Here is a 24,102-nt window from a genome sequence, read left to right as displayed (position 1 = left end):
CCTGACCGCCAATCAACATTTAAGGAAGTAAACTCCACCACTGGACATGGAAGAAGGAGTCGATGGACGGAACTTTGGGAGGGGCTAAAGGGCTAAAAGGCAAAACCTCCATTGTGTGGCTGAGCATATGGTGGGAAAAATCCTCTGCTCCCAGCACCATAGTATTTTCTCTAGTCAGTCTTCTGGTGTATTTTTGATAAAATTTTAATAAACCTTTTAATTTTTTAGGAGTATAATTTCTCATAATGGTGGGGGGCTTCCCCCAGGATTTATACCTCACCCCGGTGGCATTAGGAGTTTTCAAAAGGGGCACCCCCTGCCACAAATTTGGCAGAGTCTATCAAACTCTCCGAGGACCGCCTCTCCGAGGACCACCGGTGGTCGCAGATTAGAAGCCCAAAGACAACATAAGGCTGGATAAAGAAAAGAGGGGAAGGGGGGATGAGTACCATCCTCATAACTATTTCTGCCAGATTGTGACTCTGTAATTCCAATATATAAAAGTGAGCTTCACACTAGTACTATACTGGATCTGCCCTAGTCCCTTGAAGCGTCAGGATATTGGACCGTAAGAAGAAAAGGGGAACAGCGGGATGTGTGGTGGGGAGGAAAAGCAGAGATCCTCCAAAAGAGGACCCTGTGGCCGGCAGGATGCGTGAGATTGAAGAGTTTGTGAAGGGTTTGCGGCAGAGGTCGCCCATTGGGGGAGTCGCGTTTTTGCGGGGACGGGAATCCGCAGCGAGATTCCCAGATGGCACACACAAAAGGGGGTGGTGAGCTCCGCATGACGCAGCGGCCCGAGCAGAATGCAGCGCTCAAAGCAGGGGCTGCCTCTGGGGCGCATGCGGTGCTATAATTTCCAGAGACCGGGCTGGAAGCGGGGCGACCGCTGAGGGGTTTGTGTCGCCCAGGAGACATTGGCACACCGCCAACCCGAGGGGGACCATGGGCAGACCGATGCCGAGCCGAATCGGGATGCGTGGAGCCACCGAAGCCGCGGCTGAGCTGGGCCATGGTGGGACCACGTCTGCCAAGGCGAATTGCACTAGGGGCGGGCCGCAGCCGAGCTGCGCCAGGTGGGGTTGGGAGCAAAGTGCCACTGGAGGAGTGGGGGAAGGGCAGGGACAGGTCTGGTGATACAGAAGTCCCTAGATCATAAGTGTTTTTCTTACTTGTCAAATGATAATTACAGTTTGGGGTTTTTTTTTAGGTTTTTTTTCTCTCTCTCTTCCCTTTTCCTTCTCTTTAGTCCTATCCTTGTTTCCTCCCCCTCCCTTTTCCCTTTCCCTTGTAAGAGAGGCAGGCTCTGTCAGGGGAGGGCCTGTGATTGGTTGGTCAGGATGGGGCTATGGGCAAGTAGGGAATCCCCAAGGGGAGAAGTGGAAATTTAAGAGATACCAATAGGTATCTCCAACACCTCCAGATAACCCACTAGGAAGGAAACTAGCCCAGAGGAAATATGACCTCAGTACCAGAGATAAAGACAAACTCTAAATGAGTCAGTATTGTACAATAGAATACACCAAAGGGGAAACCAGGAGCAGCCATGTATACTGGCCGAGATGTAGATCAGACAAAAGATAAATATCTCGGGTGGGCATTAAACATCTGTGTAAGAGCTAAGGAAGAAAGTGACTACCCTCCCTGCTGGGAGGGGGAGACCTCATCCTCGAAGGTGATCCTGTTTAAAGTATCAGAGAATGACACCCTTTTAAACACTTGCCCCCTCCACCTCCAGTAGCCCCAATTGCACCTCCCCTACCCTCTGTTTGGCCTAGCCAAAACACTAGAAACAGGGTGGCACAATGAGAGGAAAGCAGATCAGAGGGTATAATTATATCCCAATAGGATATATAGGATATAGAGCAATAGGAATATATCCCCTGAGGGAAGTGCTCCAGTGGGAGCTGCAGGAAAGAATTGGATTTGTAGTCATACCTCTAAGTTCCTCTGATGTGAAAATGTTCAAGAAAGAATTAAAAGGATTACTAGAGGACCCCATTAGATTAGCAGAGCAGTTACACCAGTTTCTGGGGCCCAATATTTATACATGGGAAGAAATGCAATCAATAATGACCATGCTATTCACACCAGAAGAAAGACGGATGATCTGGGTGGCTGGGATATGGATATGGGAAAGGGACTTCCAGGGGACGTGAAAAGGTCCATAATGTGCCCCAATTGGGACCACAACAGCTCTGGGGGAAGGCAAGACATAGAGGACTATAGAGCATTAATTATAAGATATATTCAAGAGGCAGCTCCACGAAATCAAAATGCTTGTAAAGATTTTGATTAACAGCAAAAGAAAGAAGAAGCCCTAACAGAACAGCTGGAAAGATTGAGGAAGAATATGAGGCAACCTTCAGGATCGACTCTAATACAGCAGCTGGACGGATCTTACTAAAGATAAATGTTGTCACTCAAGATATATGGAGAAAGTTAGATGTGTTAGATAGTTGGCAAGAAAGGAGATTAGAAAATCTTTTAAGAGAGTTACAGAAGATATATGTAAAGAGGGATGAAGATAACATCAAAAGCCAAGGTAATAGTAACCACCATTAGAGAAGGAAGCCAGCATGTAAAGAACAGCCCATGTAAGGGAGAGGGACCCTGAATGCGAGAAGATGGATGGAGGGGGGATGTGGGACTGGACACAAAAAGGATAGTTTGGGAAATGGGGAAACCTAGGACCAGTTTGCTTTTACTGTAAAGAGAATGGGCATATCAGAAAGAATTGCCCCCCACAGGGACAAGGACCTGAGGATCTATGAGACAGAGCAAAAAGGAGAAGTGGGAGATTAGGGGTGTCAGTCTCTACCTCCTAGGGACAGGATACCATCAGGAACCCTTGATAACTTTAGAAATAGGTCTCCAGGAAGAATTTAAAAGAAGAGGAATTTGAATTCTTAGTAGACACAAAAGAACTTGTGTTTGTAGAATTCCAAAGGGGTGCAAAAAAGGTAAAGATACCATGCAGGTAGTAGGTGCAAATGGGAAAGTGTTCAAAATCTCACTGATAAAGCAAGTAAAGTTTGAAGGAACAAATAAAATAGGAATTGGGATTCTATTAGTTCCAGAAGCAGGGTACAATTTATTAGGATGGGATTTACAGGTGCAGTTGGATGTTGGAATACTCCCAGAGGAAGGGAAAATGGTAGTTAAGCTTCTCCAATTAAGGAAAGAATATGAGGAGAAAAGTCATAAAATGGTGTGGGCAAAATAAAAAAATTGAGGTAAATTGAATATGAAACCTGTCGTAATAAAAGTAGTTAATGAGGACCATCCAGTTTCCAAGGAGAAAAACTATTGTACATTGATGGATCTTAAAGAGTAGTCCAGGGGCACTGGGTATTGGAGTTTGCTATAGTGGATGAAGGGTTGGTAGCCACAGGAAAGGGAAAGTTACCTTGGTCAGCTCAAGCATGTGAGTTATGTGCTCTAAAGTGACCTCTGGAAATATTAGCACAGAAAAGGGGAACAATATATACAGACTCAAAATATGCTTTTGGAGTAGTGCTTACATTGGAAAAATTCAGGAAGAGAGGGGGCTATTAAATTCAAAGGGAAATTCACAAAAATTCACAAAAAACTTATTTCAAAGTATTAGAAACCTTATAATTACCAGAGGAAATGCCAGTAGTGTACATTAAAGGACGTTAAAAAAGGCTTACTCAAGGGGAATGAAGGAACAATTTAGCAGATTTAGAAGCTAAAAATGCAGCTGAATCAGGGACATTCTCCACACCTGTCACAGAGATGCAGGGATTGAAGGGTAATTTACTACTAGAAGAGGTCACCTATGGATTATTAGTATTCCAAGGAGTAAGAGGTGACAAAAATTTACATTATTACCTGAGAACATTTAGGAATATAGTTAACTTTCATCATACAATCAGTCCCACAGAAGTCAACAAAGCTTTCTGTTAGCAATTCTGGGTACTTGGTGCTCTTTTTATTTTGAATCATTGAGGTTTATGTGAAATGCGTTCAGTCTAGAAATATGTTACCTAAAAAATATTTTTGTATTTATACTGGCACAATATACAGTTACAGTGTGAATTTTATGAATGCCAGAGACTAAAATACCTTTTACAAATATACTGACATTCATAATGAACTAATACCTTGCAAACTACTTGTGTTTCTCTCACATTGAGGTTTTTGTGTCTAGGCTTAGCCCTGCAGGCAATTATTTACTTCAGTAACTTTTCCACGTAAGGCTTCTCATGGCAGTTTGAAGGCCTATCCTCACCTAAAAGACAGCTGTTCGAGCCCTTCCCTAAGGTTGCTAAGTAATAATTTCCACTTGCAGAGCTTTCACATGATACTTATAACTAAAAATAAACTCCTTCATTACAATGCACAGACTACCAAAAGCAAGGGTGTCCTAAGCTCTCCTGATAGAGATTTCTTTGGATCTCTTGTCCCCAAAAGAACAGCCACATACATCTGTGATTCTTCTCTGCATAGGAGTGCCTCCCAATTAGACTTCAAGATCCTAGAGATTTGCACCACTCAACCAAGTGCCTTACTGTGTCCAGCTGAAGTAAAGCCTGGCTATGAACAAGTGAGCAAGGGGCTATTGTGAAGTGAATTCCAAGGACCCAGTGAGAGCAATAGTGTCTGTGAATGCAGATCAACCTAACACATCTGCACAAGTAGGGAAAAGCAGAATATGACCTCACAAAAGGAGAGTCAGAATGTGGGAGGGTGGTTGAAAAATAGGGATGTGGGAGAAAATGCAATGGGAGGAAAAGGAGAGGGGAAAGGAAACAAATTGAAGAAAACCAGAAGGCAAGGAATGGAGGTAAAGACTGCAAAAAAACCCCAGCAGTGGTGAGCTAAGAGTAAAAAACAGTCATAGGAAATAGCAAATTACATCTTGGAAAACTAATAGAAACTTTATAGGACTTAACAAAAAGCTAGGTGATGCACACAAAACTATGGGGATGGACAAGTCTGTATCATGGCCCCATATTTAGCACTAATGTTTTTGTTAGAAAGTTGAACAAGATAATTGAAGTTTCTGCTGGAAAACAGAAGGTCTAAAGGTGGACCACACAGCTACATAGATTTCTAAACTGGTGCCAAAATTGAAAGGGTGGCAGGAAGATGCTGTGGCCTCCAGTATTTCATGTCCTCCTCTGTAAATTTCCAAACCAGCCCTGATATGGTTGACCTTTATTCTTAGCTTTAAAAGAGTAATTGTTTTTGCCTGACAAATAGACTACAAAGCGGGTATTTCCAAAATATCCATCACTGCAGAAATACTGAATTTCTTTAGGGAACTGCAAAATATCTATCCTCAGCTTCTGTGCTACTTTGGACAGCAATTATTACAATCCTTGCTCTGCAAAACACATAGCTGATGCTTTTCGAATTTGCCACTTCGTTGTGCTTGAGCAGAGTTCATTGGATGCGGATAGATACAAATGAGAGTTGTATTAGATTGTATATTAGGAAGAAATTCTTCTCCAGGAGGGTGGCAACGCACTAGAAGAAATTACCAAGAGAAACTGTGGATGTCCCGTGAGGGTACAGCATCTGGTTGGATAGGGCTTGAACCAGCCTGGTCTTGTGGAAGGCATCCCTGCATGTGGCACGGGAGTTGGAACAAGATGATCTTTAAGGTGCCTTTCAACCCAAGCCATTCTATGATCAAACTGCCCAATGCCTGTTTTCCCTCCTTTATCTAGTTCTTCACTTTGTGCAGTCAGTTGGACTGGTTACTCTGGATAATAGGAGTATTGTTCTCTTCAGGGTTGTGAGAGATTGGAATGTTTATGGTTAATGACTTAAAGTATTCTTTCATTTGTAGAGGCAGGAGGGTGCTTTGCTGAAGCCAGATTTGCACTCATCACTCAATTGAGGGAAAGGCAGAGACATTTTGTGTGCTGCAGCTTGAGCCAGGTAAGGGAGAAGTCTGGTAAGAAGCAGATCATGCGGAGAAAGGATAGTGCTTTTTATCATGCCAATGGTTTTATGGCTAGTTCGCTTGTAAAACTCCCGCCCCGCCTCACCTCGCCTCACCTCCCTTCCCCTCTCCTCCCCTCCCCTGTAGGACTGAGATTAATTCACCCCTTCTGATGGGGAATAACAACTCAACTATGCTGATGACAGAGGTAGCTGACCTCTCTTAGAAAGACTCATAAATCATCAAATATCCCCAAAGTGCCCCCCAGACTTTCCTTCTGAGGTCTGCCACCAGAGGACTGCACAAGTGTTACAACAGAAACACAGTGCTGAAATAGACAGAGTAATACTTCTTCCTCCTGCCCAGGGGAGGTACATTCCACCTCAACCTAAATGTACATTAACCAGTTCATCATTGTGTTTCATGGGTTTTTCTGTCTCCTGATGGATGAAGATTGTGATCATCTCTACAAATAGGCACCAAAATTCCAACAATCAAGGCAAGAGCCATGGGTGGTGATACCTTTCCACTCTTATCCTTTCTTTCACTTTCTTTCTTGTCCTTATACATTTTTGTCAGTGTTATTTTTATGCTTTTATGTTGCTATATTGCTATAGATAATGATAACAAAAATGGCTACTTGCTTTCCACTGTAACCAATTTGATCTAAAATACACTCACACATATATATTTGTATATATATTTATTATACACACCAGTCATTCAGTGTCATCTCACTTGCTCTGCCCCCAAAGGATCTTTTAAAAAGAACCTGGGTTACCTTTACCTTCTGGGGCAGGTGATAACGTGAGTTCACCCAGATCATCCTTACAGTCACTGTCTGGTCTCACCACTTCTTATGCTGTTACTTACATTAGGATTTTTTATGCAATGCCCAAATGTTGAAAAATTGAATACTTCCATGGTTTTATAAAACTAGAAAGAGATTTTACTGTCTGTATTTATTTAAGTGGATGTAAATCTCCTTAATCAGAATGAATCTGACCTCATAAGGCAGACCTTCCTCACAAAGAAGTCTCTAGCATGGCTGAGAACAAAATGTAAGTCCTATATATTTTTTGAATTATTTTCCTTATTCTAAGAAACCATTCTCAACACTGAGAAATGCTGTTCAAAAAGCTACCAAAAACCAGGACAACAAAGTTCTATTCATTTTCTCTTCCACTTAGCAAAACAGTTAAACCTATGCATATCTTTTAACTGTGAGTAAGTTTATCCTGCTCATGAGTCTGTAGCAGATTAGCTTCAAGGTACTCAGTATCTTGCAAAGTTGCTCTGGTGATTTTGCTAGCATTATTAATATTCCTTGGATTTCTTTACAGCTGTCAGTAATAGCAGAAGATATTTCTAATTAACATGGGTATCCCTCAGAAACTTATCTAGGCTAAATTTTTCTGGCTAAGTATGGAGCACTAAACTGCCAGCAAATTGAAAACATCACAGGAGTGGTGCGAGGCAAATTGCTTTGGTTTTGTAAAATAAGCAAAACAAAAGTGTTGCTGAGACAGTTTATAGGATGCTGGTAATAAATTTTGTCCTCTTGACTGTTCAGGTTTCACCCATCCGCCTCCATTCACAGTCCTCCCATGCAAATGGCTACTGGTGCTATGCAAAATACCATCATAAATATGCATAGTTCTGGATATTTATGGTAATTTTTCAGGATTATCCCATATGACATTTGTGGGACAGGAACATACATCAATTTAAATGAGAGTGACAAATACCTTATTCTTTTTATTTCTATAGTATTTTTAATATTTCCTTGAACTCTCCTGAGAACAGTGTGAGCTGGTAGCAATTTGAACAAAATATTTTAAAATTCAAATATTTTACTAGCATACTACTTTTTAAGGCTTCAGGTTTTTAATGCATATCTGGTGTGCATTATCTCAAAGCAGGTTATTTGTGTGCAATGAGAAAAAGTGTTCCTGTAGGTATTTTATATGTGATTGTTCTATTCCCTGCAGATAATAATCAAGAATAAAACAATCTGATGAATTGGGCTAATTTCTGAAAATGACTTTGATCTATCTAATTACTTCAATAATAATTACTCACCTGATAGAATAATTGAGCAAGTTTTTCCTCTCATTTTTATTTTAACCACAGAAAGATACATTTGCTGCTATGGCAAACTGCAATTACATTCCAAATCTGTTGTATGTCATAGATGTTTGGATACATTTTTAGTGGAGAAATTAACTGAGACATAGTCTAAAAAATTACTGCTTAGTTACTAATTAGAACCTTTTTTTTCTTGGTATTTTGAGTTCTATATCTATATCTAGCACACCAGCTATATCTTCAAATTCATGGTTTCAGTTAAGATTAGTAAAGTGACTTGTAAATGAAGGTGTAAAGCATTCTGAGACCTCAAAGTATCAGTGGATATTTACCACACAATAGCATTCAACAGAAAGCTTGAGAAAATGATGTTTTTACATAGTTTTCTATTTACTATTTATTATTCTATTTACTATTCTATTTACTATTCTATTTACTATTTAAATTGCCTGTTACATTGCAAATAACAGTGTTACTGGATATTGTTGCAGAATTAATTAATTTGCAAAACAAAATCTTTGTTATTTACACTGCTAAATGCCTCCAAATATTCACTAGTAAAACATGCGATATCAGTATTCTATGAATCTTTCAGTCTTATGAGAAATTATTCTATTCTCATATCGCTAAACAGAAAAAAATTGTAGACCACATAAAAAGGAGAACAGAATTTTAATTGTGTATGTTTTTAGTAAAACTTTTTTTCTGTTCATATATTTCAAGAATACATTTCATTGTGTCTCTTAAATACATAAATACACCACTGCATTTGTACTTTGAAAAATTTTTTCCTTTATTCATTAATTGTATGGTATTTCCATTAAAAATACCATACCATTAATGAATGATATTACCATTCATTAATGGCATGGTATTTTTAATGGACACCAACACAATTCTGTCCTCCTTGTGGAACAAGAGTGATAGAGCTCACTGAAAGTCTTTCATTATTGTGCAAGGTCTTAGATTTAATAGGGGAAATTAGCCAGAAGGTAATAAAACAATGTGGGAAGTTTTCACTTTGCATTACACAGGGATGTCAAATCAGGCATTTTACATTTATTTGTGGCCATGTGTAAACCTGACTGTGACACATTGCAAATATAACCTACAGCTGTGTTACTCATATGAAAGGAGGGAATATTTTGCACCTAAGGACTCAGGCTTATGGAGGTGTTCACATATCTGCACAAGGGCATAGGTACATGAGACTCCCAACTGCACAGACCAATATGGTCCCCCCAAACACTGCATTTTCAAAATGGCTAAAATTTATAATATGCCAGAGGATCTTTGAAGATCAAATAATGTCTTAAACATGTGCTTCAGAATATGTGGATATGCATAGATGTAAGTATAGGAATTTTCTCTGTTTGAATAGATATTGAGCTTTTATCAGCCACAGAAGGAGTGACCAAGGTTTACCACCATCTCCTCCCTGTTCACAAAGGTTCTATGCCCAGAGACCTCTGTACAGTCACAAGAAAGAGTCCTGCAAAAACATTTAGTGCCTTACAGACACGGGGCCAAAATTAATATCAAGGCACGGCTTCTGGATAATCTATTTCATCACAAAGTTATTGAATAAAACATAATAACACTAAGGCTGTGTTTCTGTGTGCTCTCTGGGCATATTTTTTTCTGTTAGCATACACTAGTTCTTGTAGGAGCAGCACAGAGACTGAGCTTGTGTTTGTCCTCTGTTCTCACACTTCGGACCAAGCTAAGTTTCAGGAGCTGTTCAGAAAAAACTGAAGATTTGGAATCCACATTTAAGTGGATATGCCTGCTAATGCCCTGATCCTGAAAAGCCACTAAACAAGTAACAGAAGGTATTGGCATCAGAGTTCCTGGGAGAGCCTTTTGGAGAGCAGCACTGGTAAAAACTGTAATGTGTTACTTTAAATTAGTAAGATGTCAAAGCACTGTACTATCTCTCAATAAAAAGGAAGATCTGGTGTTACCAGATATCATATACCAAGCCCCAGGATTCGCTGACAGGGGCTTCTCCCAGTCAGAGCTCTTACGAAGCTGCAGGCATTTCACTGGCCAGATCCCGAGGGGGCGTGGAGTTCAGACCGATGAGAAAATCCAGACCGTGTCTTTCAAAAGTCTTTATAAAGGGTAGGCTGGCGAAATAAGACCCTCAGTGCCGCACGAACATCTGGGGGCAAGTATCTCTGTCTCCGTGCCCCTCACCCCTCCCCACGTGCAACCTAACTGAGCCGGTGGAAAATTGCCTCTCCCTACATAAAGATAGAAATATGTAAAATCTGTGTTACATATCTCTTCAAGATTGTTTTAATTTCCCTCTAAAACCATAATTAAGAATTTTATTTATGGCAAGTAAACTTCTGGAATTAAACAGAGACTTTTTCAACTGGAACATGGTAGATGTTGATAGATGTTTCTTTTGAATTGCCAAGGAGCAAATTACAACAGTTTGATGGCAAGAATCTGCCTGTTTATCACATAAGATAAATTTGTAAGGAATATAACCAAGATATTTACTTACTACTGCTGCTAAACCAGCTTTATTTATCTTAGAAGATTTTTCCATCTATGAAGGGAAAACAAACTTTCCTTTGAGAGGTTTGTGAACTAAATAAAAAATGTCAAGTCTAAATCCCATGTGGAAATCCATTGTGTTTTATTCTGGATCGTCTTCAGGGTACAAATGTGGATGGGAAATTTTCCTAGCTCTATCACACGGACAGCCAATTTACAAGCATGGGCACACACTTTTGTCCTGTATCTCGCCCCCTCACCCCATGACTCAGTCTCAGCTGCCTACCTTTCATGGAAAACTACAAACCAAGGAAAACACACCAGTAATAATACCTTGTAAATTAACTTGATATTTGATGCAGAGAAAACAAATCTAATGCTAAAAGCCTACAAAATACATGGAAAACAAAAGACACTCAGGACATGCACTATATATAGTGTGGATTTAAGAACTCTGGAAGGTGTTTATTCTCTTGCAAAAAACACATTCAGCCCTCCTTCTTGTTGTTAAGCCAACTCAGTCACTCTTCATTAAAGCCCCAACATCCACCAAATAAAGAAAAAGATACCCTGTACTTTCAAAAAACAGTCCTCTATGGAGCCAAATAACAGCAATGAACAGCTCTGGGCTCACTTTCATCTTATGTCTCTAAAATTGTAATTTTTTGAAATATGCTATTGTTAAAAGATAAATTGTAGTTAGTGATACTAATTCACTCCTAATAGGCCATGCTAAGTAACTAAGATGTATGCCAGTATTTTATGATTGGCAAGCAGCCTATGAAACATGTGATGCCCTGCTGTATCTTGGAAATTATATTAAATATTTAGTTTTCCCCTGTACTTGAAGTTACAATTTTTTCCTATGTCAAAGAACACATGAATTAAAAACAAGCAATACATGAATTAAAAACAAGCAGACAATCATCTGCTTCTGTGACCCTGCTGGCAGTACTGATAGCAGTAGGATACAGAGAGACAGAGCAGACACAAATGCTCAGTAATGTTGTTATGCTTTATTGTGGCTACATGTTTCTACCTCTGTTTCTCTTCCTTCTTTGTGTCCTACCACACACACATACAAACACTCCCCTCTGCAAAGCTGGCTTTTCCTATGTAGGAGAAATAAGATCAAAGTCAAGTGTTATGGATAGATCTTGCAGGAGTAGGTTTCATTGAAAGAGATTCAAAGGTCAACTCACACTCAAAAGTGAAACTTTTAACTTACACAGTCTTTTGCAATGGCGCTGTTTCACACAAATACACTGTTCAGGATGACAAATCTGCAAGTATAGGAAGTCTAAACTCCTGGGAGCAATGTCAACAGGGTGCTTTTCATCCATTAGATACTTATGAAGCTGACAGAAATCAGCTGTGGAAGATTTCTGAAGAAAGCATGGTTATGAGTCATCACATCCCAGCTGACAATTTTGAAAATAAACTAGAGATGAGGAAAACAGACCTAAAAGTAATCTATTCATACCTTGCCTTTCCATACACAATCCAGGACAAGCCCACAAGACAGGGAGAGCAATTGTCTTCGTAGGTATGAAGTTCTGAAGAGTTTCCTTTAAGACTGTCAGGTGCAGAAATATATGAGCTTCCCATGGTAGCAAGAGGGTAAGATTGGAGAGAAGGTGTTTTGAGATTTGTTGGTTTTTTTCCCATTGTTGTACTCTGACTGGATTGGTAAATGAAACAAATTTCCCCAACTAACTGTATATGGCTATAGTGAAGCATCATCCCAAATATCTTTGCAAATTGTCTTCCATTATCTTTGATGTACTTATATCAAAGACACATTTGATATATTTTGTTATTTAATAAATAACAAATACTTTTTATCTAAAATAATTATTTCTAAATCAATATCCCTATTTGGTTATATAAGTAACATAAGATTTTCTCTTGCTGGGCTAATAATACTTTGAAATGAATGAGATTTTTAATGCTCATGGCTGTGAATGATAATTTCCACATCATGAGTGTTTAGTAATTACTTAAAATTTTCTGTAAGTGATTGTTTTCTCCAATAAACTACTTTCTAAGACTGTTCATACACAGAAGAGCAGAGTCAGCTACAGCATATCACTCAAAGTTATGAACAGACGTTTCTTGACATTGATGCAAGGTGTTCACCAGCCTCTAATGCAGAAGGGAAGCAATAGCTATAGGCATTCAAAGTCATCTCTGAAGCTTTCAACAGATTTCAAACAGGAAAATAAACCTATTTAGGGTTGGTTTTGGCTTATTCATCATGTAGAATGTGTACTTGGACTGACTCACTTGCTCTGAGTTGCTGTTAGTTTTGGGTGGCTCACCACTGCAGTTGCTTTCATCCGACCTTATGTTGCTGGAGATGGTGAGTTGGAAGTATTGTTCCCATTTCACCTGTCAAAATCTGATTTTTCTTTATATATGTACAAATATTCATCCAGAACCACATATTTTCACACGTTGATGTTGTAATCAAATACAGGCATTTTCTCTCTTATGGAAATTTAAAAAAAATTCCTAATTTACTTTTTACCAAAAAGAAAAATACTATTTTTATACAAGTATATGCTAAGATTTTTCTAGAAGTCAGAGAAGATATTTTAAGTCAAAAAATGTGTCTGTTTCCCTGTTCTTCCCCTGTGCTGATGCATAAACTGCAGCCTAATATTGGCCTGTATTTAAACTGGGCCTTTGACACTTTTATACTGATTTTTCAGAAGTCCAGATTGATGGTGGTTGAGCTGTAAAGAAAAAATTGTGGTGCAATGATACTCAGTGGATTTGGAATGAATCCAAATTAAACATCTATCAATGATTTTCTTACAGCTTTAGCTTTGTACCATATCTTGAACAGACTATATAATCAATGGAAAAACTGTATTTAATTAAAATATTTTACTCCAGAGAATGAGCTAAAACTGAAAAGACCATCACTGAAAATAAGAACCAACCTTGCAATCTTCAGACAGAGCTCTCCAAGGGTATTCTTGTTGCCCTGTGCCTTTAAATATGCCATGTTCTGTCCCCTACTTTTATTTAAATAAATACATATGTGCATATGTTTGCATACTTTTATAGCGCTCCCACCATTGCAAAGGGATTTATATATAGCATCTAAAGATAAAACCCCTAAAACACCATGAGCTTTAGAATGTTGATTTATGGAAGGAAAATACACTCAGATGTGATTTAAGAAACAAAAGGACTCTTTCATTTTCTTTCTGTCTTGTGGTCATTTTATGATGGTACTCTATTTCCTAATCCTCTGCTTTATGCCCAATACAGGTTGCTGTATCTCTAGGGTGGGTCTGGGAGAGTAGGAAGCCTTGGCATTCTGGCATGTCCTTTTTTCCGAAGCCTCATTCCCATGGCATCCAGGGTGCCGTACAATCTGGGGTTTTCTGCTTGGCTAGCTTGGCTTTTTTGTTAGTCCAGGCAAGGAGCTTTCTTATCCTTCCATGTCCTTGGAGAGGCGGAAGCAGCAATCCTTTGGCATCTTTTTCAAAGTGAACTGGATTGTTTGGTTTTGGTGTAAGATTAAAGAGGATTACTGGCAGGAGAGGGGTTCAGTTGAACTGGCAGGAAAGGCAAGGGGCTGCTCTTTTTTGGCTCCACACCTCAGAAAAAGCCCAGCCACTGAGAGAAAGCGCACCAGGCCCACCTGCTTCCTCTGCTGTGAAGAGGGGAATGACACCAGAGTCACCAGGTTCACATCTGTTTGCCTGAACTGCTATTGGAATCTCATATTTGTTTTTTGTTTGGTTTTTCTCCCTGAATGCCCATGCCATTTTCTACCCACTTTGTGTCCAGCTGCTGGCTTTTTTCTTTCCCTGGCATTTTTGGGTTTTGTTCCAGGGTCAGGGTGGGGGAGAGTTAAGGTCTGACATTTCAATATCTAGCATTTCTTTACCTTTTTCCTGTACCATGTGGGCAAACTGTCAATAAACAGCTGTTTATTTGGGTTTTTTTCACTTTCATTCACTGGTATTCATTTCCTGTTGGCAGAAAGGGATTGTTTGAATCCTTTTAGAGGGAACACTTATTCCAGGGTATTTTCTCCTAAACTTGTCTCTAAACTGAGACATGTCTCCATTGTGCAAAGAAGAATTCTTTTCTGTTATATAAAGCCTTGTTTCTCAGTATGATTTTCCCTTCACAGCAGCCAACAAATACCCACTTTGCAAATAAAATTTTCATAGGATTACGATTCTTGTAGAACTGCAGGGCTACCAAGCCCACCCCAGCTCCAGATGCAGAACCCAGCAGCCCACCTACCCTAAATTCCACTCATGCATATCTTGGAGGCAAAATATATGTGATATGTCTCCAAGCACTGCCCATGTACAGGAAAGTGTCTGACCACGGTTATTGGTTACTCTGTTGGCTCAAATGAATGCAGCTTATGCTACAGCTTGGAAGGTCCTACCATCAACCTCTGCTGACTAAATAACTAAGAAAAACACTATGTGACAATATCATAATGGTTTCAAGGGAAGCTTTCATTCTTACTCTGCTAAACTTTCAAAAACTCAAATGCACAATTCTCTTCTAGTGAAACTTTAAGACAGAACTCACAAACTGACAGTTTTCCAAGACTCTAATGCAAGAGGGGGTTGTCTTTTTATTTTTGCCATATATGCTCCACTGCCTTACACACTTTTTCTGTAAAATGGTGACGAAACAACTAAGATGTAGACCCTGGAAGAAGAGGAAGACTATCACTTTTTGTGCTGATCAGTTAATTAAAACTGAAGAGCGTCTATGATACAAACAGTAGGTAAAGAGATGTTTGGGTTTGCTGCTGACATCTATTTTGCCACTAGCTCTCATTCCAGTTATTGAAATATTGCCCTTTCTGAGTAGGGTAGCTCATTTTATGACACAATTTAACAAAACAAAAAAACAAAAGGCCTCCCCTCTCCCTCCTCAAAAAAAAAAAAAAAAAAAAAAAAAGCCAAAATCAAAACCCACCAAAAAACCTCAAAGAATAAAATCATCAAGTGATGGGTCATAGTGGGGGTTGTGGCAGGAGAGTGGAAGATGCTGTTGACAGAGCTTTGCTCAGGACCCTTACTTTTCAGGAAAAAAAAGAAAAGAAAAAAAAGAAGTCACCTTATTTGGAGCATGTTCAACTCTCCAAACATATCAAATTGACCACCAGGCTCTGGCCTATCAGACATAAAGGTAGGGGAGATGCCAAAACAAAGGAGTTACATAAATAAAGCTGGCCTGGATGCTGCCAGCCTAAATTCTACCTAAATTCTTCTGCCTGCCCTTATAATTGGCTGCCTCTATTTCTTATCTCTACAGAGAAAGTCAGAACTATTCCCCTTCACCAGGAATGGACAGTTTCTAGATGAGGACACTCAGTCTTGCTCAACTTGCAAAGTTGATTTGCCTCATTGCCTTATTCATGATTGCCACATTCATGAATCTCACAAATTCAAGATTCATCAGGCCATACAGGCAAAAAGTAGAGCAGCTAATTCTGCTGCTGTACAAGTTTTATGATTTCTAAAAAGTAAAAAAACCCTGTTTCTATTATACAAAAATGATCTATTTTTTCAGAATATGCAATATGTACAGACACCACATCAACTACACCCACCTTACTGATCCAAGTCAGCTGAGCTGAACATAAAATTTGTCCCATCCAAATCCTTTTCCAGGGGGAAGGCACCTTGATGCCATTGGCTAGCTTGGTGAGTCTTTGCAGTATCCTTAAAAACTGGGATGTACCTACACTGGAATTTACACTGAAATCTTAAAGCTTTCCTGAATAAATGGTTGCATAGAATAGCAAGGTAATTTGTTTTCCTGTGTTCAGCTTAAATCAGGTTCTTAAATTAATTATTAAGAATACCTTCAGTTAAGGTATTTTCTGCTTTCCAGGAGTCTTAATTGTTATGGAATACTGTTTTTCACCTTCTTCTAGATAAGCTACCTTTTCTGTTGTCTTTAGTCTCTTTTTACTGGGGAAGACCAGCGCCTGAGATACGTATATCTAAAATAAGACTGAGGTGAGCAACAACAGCAAACTCAGTCTGAGATCTTATGGATGGCTTCACAGATAGGAGGTAGCACTAAAATCCTGAAGAGATTAAGCATTTTGTTGAACTTCATATTAATAAAATATTTCTTAAATTAGATATTACTTGTATTATAGAATAATGTATGTTTTAATGAAGACCTTCAACAGCATAAGCATTCCATTCTTCTAGAATTAGGGACCACTAGAAATTACAGAGGCATTTGCATATATACCAATCTGAATACATACACAATTTTGTGCATACTTTCTCTTAAAGAGAACTGTATATATATAAATGTATGTATTGTTACATATTTTAACTTGAGAACAGATATGCAATTGAGAGAGTTATTAGGAAGTGCAGCAACTTTTGTCTTTAAGAAATGTTTAGATACCTATAACTCTTCCTAGTACATAAGATATTATCTTTGAATTAACTTCTGTAAACATGAGTTTTGACAACTGAGAGAAATTAGTGACATTGACAGACTTGTGAAAAACATTTTTGTTCACACTTTTCTTAATATCAGTTTCGTCCTTTGTCCTACGTATTTTTGGAGTGAGGATTTTGATATTAAGAACCTAGATTTTCAACCCCCTGTTTACAGACTTCCCACTGAAATCAGGTCACACCTTTGGAGTAAATGGAATTTCTGAACATGAAGCATATTGTTTGCAATGGGTTTAGCATTTTAATTTGTTTTCTGATAGTAACTTGAACACCCTGATTTTTTGGGGGGTGCAGGTTTTTCAGGTTGCATAATGCCAGTAATGTTGGCAAGTTACTCCTCCACCCAGCAAAGGTGTCAGAAGCACAATGTACATATAGCATAATTAAATAATTGAACATAATTAAACAATAATTAAACATAATTAAAATGGTACCAATTTTGTCTTGCTGAAATTATTAGGAGAGGCAGTATTTTATTTTATACTACAGAGATCTTAACAAACAGTGTTTATCATTTGCTCTTTTCAACACAAACTATTTTTTAAATCCTCACAAGAGAGAAACAATTAATGAAAGACATTTCATAATAATTGATATCTTTCTAAGGCCAGACTACTATCCATAATGAAAATGCCATACATAACTTATGTAAGCTTGATGAAACAGAATGAGACAGATGTACCTCCTGGTATAGACCAGGGCATATTTTCTGCTGCTTTCTAGCTAATACCATTTAAAGAAAACATTTCAAAAAAATAATTCCATAGCAAGAAAATTCATTTTCATGCATATCACTTGGCAAGTTGTACTTGTCTTATTTATGTGTGTAATCCTAATGTGACTGATTTTTGACATCATTTTATGTCAGGTGCACCCCGACAGAAAAGAATTGTAACCAAAACCTGTTCTGGTGAAGAGTTAAAGACAGAAGAATTTGTGAATTTTCTAGCAGAAGGCTTAGTAGTAATACGCTACATAATTTTACTGCCCATGCTATCATTTTAAATTGTCTGGTTTTCTCATAGTGAAATTTCTGAGGTTTTAAAGGCTCTACAAACTAACCAAAAGCAACACCACTCCTGTGCTTGCCATTATGCTGAGTATTGTTAGGTAAATAACTAGTTAGTTAACCTCCAAGAAGGTACTTCATTATGGCAGAAGTCTGGGCTATCATTGTTAGTAAAACCTGGATCTAGAAATTACCTAGAAAAGCTTTTGGCTTCACCAACCAAATATCCCTCAGAAGAGACTGATGTCCTCAGGTTTACCCTTTCTGACTGTTTCCTTTGGCCCCGGGCATGGGGAATGTTTTCAGCAGTTGACATTGTCAATGCACAGACAGTTGGACATACATCACTTCAGATTTCTTGCCTTTCAACAGTATTACCTCAGTTTGGTAGAGATCTCATGCTGGTCGAATTCCAGGAATAATTTCAAAGACATCTCAGCCATTCTCCTCAGGAAGATGGGTCAGTAGCCACACTCTGAAACACAGAATTTTTAAGAACATTAGAAAAATGTTTGCTATCCTGCTTAGTCATTTTTTAAAATTTAAATCAAACTTTAAATTACAAAAGCTCCCTTCTTTGATTCTATGTGCAATACACTGATGCAGACAAAAGCTCCCTTCTTTGATTCTATGTGCAATACACTGATGCAGATGTGGTGCTCCTCTACCAAGACATGAATCACGAATTTTAGTGGTAGAATGACGCACAAATACTTACACAAAGATGATTCTGGTATTTTGCTTTGACATTCTTATCTTAATAAATTCATTTGTATTAGAGTAAAAGGGCAAATGAAATAGAAACATGCAGTCCCTAAGAAAATGAAAAGCACTTGAAAAGTCCTAGTTTTAATCCGAGTTCTGATAATATCTTGTACTTTACCCATAAATAAACTCTACCTCTGTGTACAACTCTATTGATGTGAAAAGGGAATAAAACCATAATTTACAGTTTGCCAAAGTGACTGTGAGGATTTTTACTCAAAGCAGCTATTCTGTTTTAAGGCATTACATGATAGGTATTACTATTAGTGGAGGTTCATGCAGTAAATCTCTTTTAGAAAAATATTTGCTAGACAAAAATATCAGCCTAGAGAATGACCAATACAGAAGATAATTTTGCAGGAGTGAGCAGTATCTGTTTAACTTAGGGGGTTTTTTTTTGTACTTAGCTTGCTACCATTTTACCACCTGAAGTTCCATACTATTTGAATCTAACCAAAAAGACCAGACTAAACTCTTTTTCAAGGGCAAAAATACAAGCAACCTGGACTGAACCTGTCCCATTTTGCCTCAAATACAACTTGAGCTTGGCTCTCCTGTGTTGTTTCCATAGCCCAAGAATAGGTGATAAGTTGCAGACTGTTTCAGGCCAATATCTTGTCTCATTGCCTCCTCACCAGAAAGCATCACATATAGGTTGATGGCTGACTCTCACATTCTGGCAGCCAGGAGAGAGCAGGTTGTGCCAAACAGTATTTAGATGCTTAGGGAGGATGGAGCTAAAGATCTACACAAGTCTTACCTGTCTTTAGCACTAGGCCAAATATATCATCAATCTTGCAAGCAGCCCTTGAGGAACTGGGGAAAAGACATGGAGGCTTTGATTAAGGAGTGTGGGAACACAACTTCCAGTAGCAAGTCCATCGGATGGCACCAAAACTCCAGATTTAGCCGTGTGCATCCCATGCACATAAAGCAGCATTGCTTCAAGACATACTCCAAAGCAGATCAGATAAATAAAAGAAGAAAGGAGACTACTGGAATATTAGCTGCATGCTGTGGCCAAGTGTTGAATATTGGAAAGCATACCACAGAGATGTAAGCATACAAGGAAATTTAGTGTTATGAAGTATTGTTTTTAGAGTGCACATTAACCTAAATGATATGAGAGAGCACATATTTTCCATCATTTTTTAGGTAAAATTATAAGAACATTAATATTACATATGAATATTGCCTTAACATAATAATTGTGTGCTTTGCATGTCTGGGTAAAAAATACACTTCTGATAGAAGGAGTTCTGAATAATTCTATGCCTGTGGTTAGCACAAGTTCTTATTCTGAAGCTGTAACAAAGTTCAGACAGTCAAAAGAGAAATGGAAAGACATAATTTATAATTTAAATGCAGTGCTATTCATAACCTCAAGATATTCAATGAAACTGTGAAAAACATCTTTTTTCAAATTTCAAAGATACGTAAACATATTATAGGTAAGGACATTCACTGCTTCTATCCTCCAGATACTGTCATTCTCTGAAGTGAATACATTTTGCATTTTAAAATATGTAATGACATGAAATACAACAGCACATTTTGCAGAAAACATTTCTCAGAAGTGCTTTGCTAATCATGTTAGAAACATACTAGTTGCTGGGTTTTGTTTCTTTTCTTTAAAAAGTTAATCATATCCAAAGGCTGCATTATGTAGTTAGGTGCTGCTAATCATTCACCTTATCAATTTGACTATGTCAAATGAAAGGTTCTTATCATTTAACAGTCTTTCAGGTTGTGTCAGGCTGCAATGCCAGATGTGTTTGCAGAACAACCTTAAGAATAATGTACTGTACATCCCTGATGTAGCTGTTTCATGAGGTCACCTCCCTCATTTGTGTTCATTGGTATGACTAATGCATGTAGAGGTAGGCATGTGCATTCAGCCCTGAGCCAGCAAACATTAGCACAGCAGCAGGGAAGTGAATCTATGCAGAAGCCCCCTGTATTCAGTATGGGGATACAGAAACCTGCCACCATTGGAAACAAGGTGTTTACAGGACAGGGACCTTTGAAAGAAAACACAAAGCAGTTTAACTCTGCTTTCATAACAACCCATTAAACATACACACAAAAATGTGTTTACTTCATTTCCTAGTAATGTAATTTCAAATAGTATCAAAAGACCTTATGTTGGGAAAAAGAAGGACCATTCAACAGAATTATGTCTAACTCACTTTTTAAAAGAAGAAATACAGGATAAATCACTAACATGGTATTCTCTTTGTTGTGTTTATCCTCAGATAATTTCTACAACTGCATCATTCTACATAAAGCACTTTCCTTTTGTGAGGACTGCAGCCCTCACAAACATGCTCCAGTAGCCTACTCCTGAAAATAAATTACTATCTCATTGAAGTAACTGCTTCTTCAGCAAGAGTTGCAATAGGGTTACACTTGAGTAAGGGCTGTCTATAGTGAAGCAATTTTCTATGTGCATGAAAATCCTTCCAAGAGGAATTTAACAAGCAAGGCCTCAGTGTTGCAGTATTACATTTAATATTATGCATATGAACCATCTAAATACCCTATAGGGGACCCTTGAGTGCATAAACATTTGAAAAATTGAAAGTGACATTTTTTCGATGCACAAGAAGAACAGGATTTTATTTTTGTCAATGTTATTGCTGTTGTAGGTTTCTTCCTTTTTTTCCTTTTTCACTCCAAGTCTTTAGTTCAGTGGATTAAGCCATACAGCCAAGACAACAGGGGTAATTTTTGTTCATTCTTACTGCCAAAAATAAAAAGGTAGGGTGAAAGAGGTGGTGGGGGCAGAGGGAGAGAAAGAGAGAGAAGAAAATTGGGTCCATTCAGTAGATCAACAGATACGTATGGTTAAGTGTAAAATCTACCCTTTTATAAGTTTAAATACGTAAGTATAATGTTTATATGTAGACATGATCATATGTGTATATATATATCTATACACACACACACACACACACACATATATATATACACACATTAATTCGGTATATGCTAGGTTCCAAAACACTACAATTTCTCTCTCATGAAGGAGAAACACAAAGACTTCTTTCACTTACTAACAGCATTTAAGGAATTGATAATTTTTATACCATGCATATGTGATTCTCCTGCTATATGAACTGAGTGAGGAAAGTTAAGTTTCTAGAGATTTTTCCATGTAGTATGAGAATCAATTTATTGAAAAGTTAAGCTCTTGTAACAACTTTAAACTTCTGAAAACCCAGTGGTCAAGTCAGTATTTTCCCACACATAGTCAGGCTTTATAAACTAAGTGTTTCTAGAACTTCTTGACTAAATATGAGAACAATTTTTAGAACTTGATAAGGGTCACACAAAAAAGGCTTTCTTTTATGAACAATTTTAGCTGCAAGCGCCACCTTACAGAGCCTGGTGAGACAGAAATTATAAACAAGCTTGAGCAGCAACTATTCAAAATGCTAGATTGTAATTTTTAAGCCTGATTTTTTTAAAAAATCAATAAATGTGATATTTTCCTGTCCAAAGGAAACAACTTTCCCATTTCAGTGGAGGCATCAAATGTGCCCTCGCCAGGCTGCTTAGCAATGGTCATTCCATTACCAGAAGGTTGAAGAGAGAGTTACATGACTCATGTCCTCACCTCCTGGGCAAAGGCCCCGTAAGCAACCTCCAGTATGTCAGCACCCTGCTGCAGCTGCAGACTCTGAGCCTCCCTCAGAGCTTATTCTTGCTCTGACAGCAGCCTCAGGCCCTTGCTGAGCAGCCCTTCTCCTGCTCACATCCTGACTGCCTTGCAACAGCCCGGCTCCCAGCAAGCCCCGTTACCCAGGAGATCTGGCTATCGCCACACATCTTCTCCCACTCCAAGTCAGAACAGCTCTCCTTGCACTCCATGGCTTGGTGTATCCTTGATTTTGTGTTCTCCTTTTGTGCAGAAGCACCACTCACCCCTCTCACAAGCTTATTAATTATACCCTGCCTCCCTTACCCCCCCGCCCAGTATGTGATTTCAGGCACTCTCCTGAGCTCACCATTTCCAGATGATGTGACATCACTAACACTAACAGGTGTTAGTGATGCAGCAATTAGTCCATCACCACTATCATAGCGTGCTGTGGACAGCTTCTGTGTGAGGAAATGGCTTCCTGGCCTAAAAGCACTAGACTTTTACAAGCAAAAGAATGCCTTCCAGCAATTTAATTGAGTTATTGATGCTGACTCCTTTTAAATATTTTTGTTCTTCCTCCCAAATTCTGCGTCAAAACATCCCTCTTTTTCATTCCATCTTTCCAAAATGTACTTTCAAGCTGACACTGCAAATACTCTTGCAAGCAATCCCCTCAATCATGTGTGTCGTTTTCTGCAGCTTCACTTGCCTGCTTACTCTGAAAACACAAGAAGAAAAAACCTCTGAAAAGAAACTCTTAGTAAGAGGATTGATTTTACTTTTTTTTTTTTGCTATAATCTCAATTGTAATATAAACAGCAAAATGACGCTAGACATAGATAATTGCTAAAATAAAAAGAACCCAAGCATTCATATATTAATACTTGAAAATCAGGTTTCTACAAGCTCTGTGTTTTTCTGTTTATTTCATCAGGAGAAATAAGTGCTTATCATTTCTGGAAAAATGGGTCACATTGGACAAGAAATCTAAAGCAAGATTTTCCATGAAATTTGGCAGGGTGAAAAAACCCAAAACCCAAGCTCTGCTATCTTTGTTTTCCCACAGAACATCATTAAATCCCAGGCTTTAGAAGTATTACATCTCTTCTGTGTAGAATGAAAGATACCAAAATTCTCATTAATTGTGCTTCTGCTACTGCATGGCAGCAGTAGCAAAATATTGCAAAGTTGCAAATAACAGTAAAATGAAAGACTCTGTGGGAAATGTTTATAATATACGCAGAAGGTCATGTAAAAGCACAGATTGTACCAAGGAAATCAGAATAAAAAGTTATAAGGACTAGGCTAAGTGCTGTTTAGTGATACAACAATGTGTACTTATCTGCAGTCAAGCAGAGTACCCATATTTCACAAACTCAGTGAAGCTGGGCCATGTCAGTGACTATGATAAGAGATAGGTGATACCAGTGGTAGTTTTTACGTGTCAGCAGCTGGCTGAATAAGTGGGGATTGAATTAAACATTCAGGTGAGTAGTCAGTTGCACAACTTTGACAGAAATTGTTCAGAGCAAATGTCTTTGTTCAGAAAAATATCCAAATTCTAGCACTCAGCTGGTTAAAAACCTCCAAACAAAATAATGAATTGTATGAAAGTCACCATCATGTATGAACACCCATAATATTCAGAGTTTTTCCTATTCATCTGGCACTTAATGAATTCTAAGCTTAA

General features: G+C 38.5%; 1 long non-coding RNA gene across 1 annotated transcript in view; it reads right to left on the bottom strand.

Moving 5' to 3' along the window:
* LOC134432574 (uncharacterized) overlaps window positions 1-24,102 on the bottom strand; it is a 90,484-nt gene that overhangs the window by 44,195 nt on the left and 22,187 nt on the right. The window contains exon 2 of the long non-coding RNA XR_010031365.1: window positions 18,380-18,476. This is a non-coding gene — a long non-coding RNA (uncharacterized LOC134432574). The remainder of the gene's footprint in view (window positions 1-18,379; window positions 18,477-24,102) is intronic.

Source organism: Melospiza melodia, chromosome Z, assembly GCF_035770615.1.
Source record: "Melospiza melodia melodia isolate bMelMel2 chromosome Z, bMelMel2.pri, whole genome shotgun sequence".
Lineage (NCBI taxonomy): Eukaryota > Metazoa > Chordata > Aves > Passeriformes > Passerellidae > Melospiza > Melospiza melodia.
This window is presented reverse-complemented; position numbering and strand designations above follow the sequence as displayed.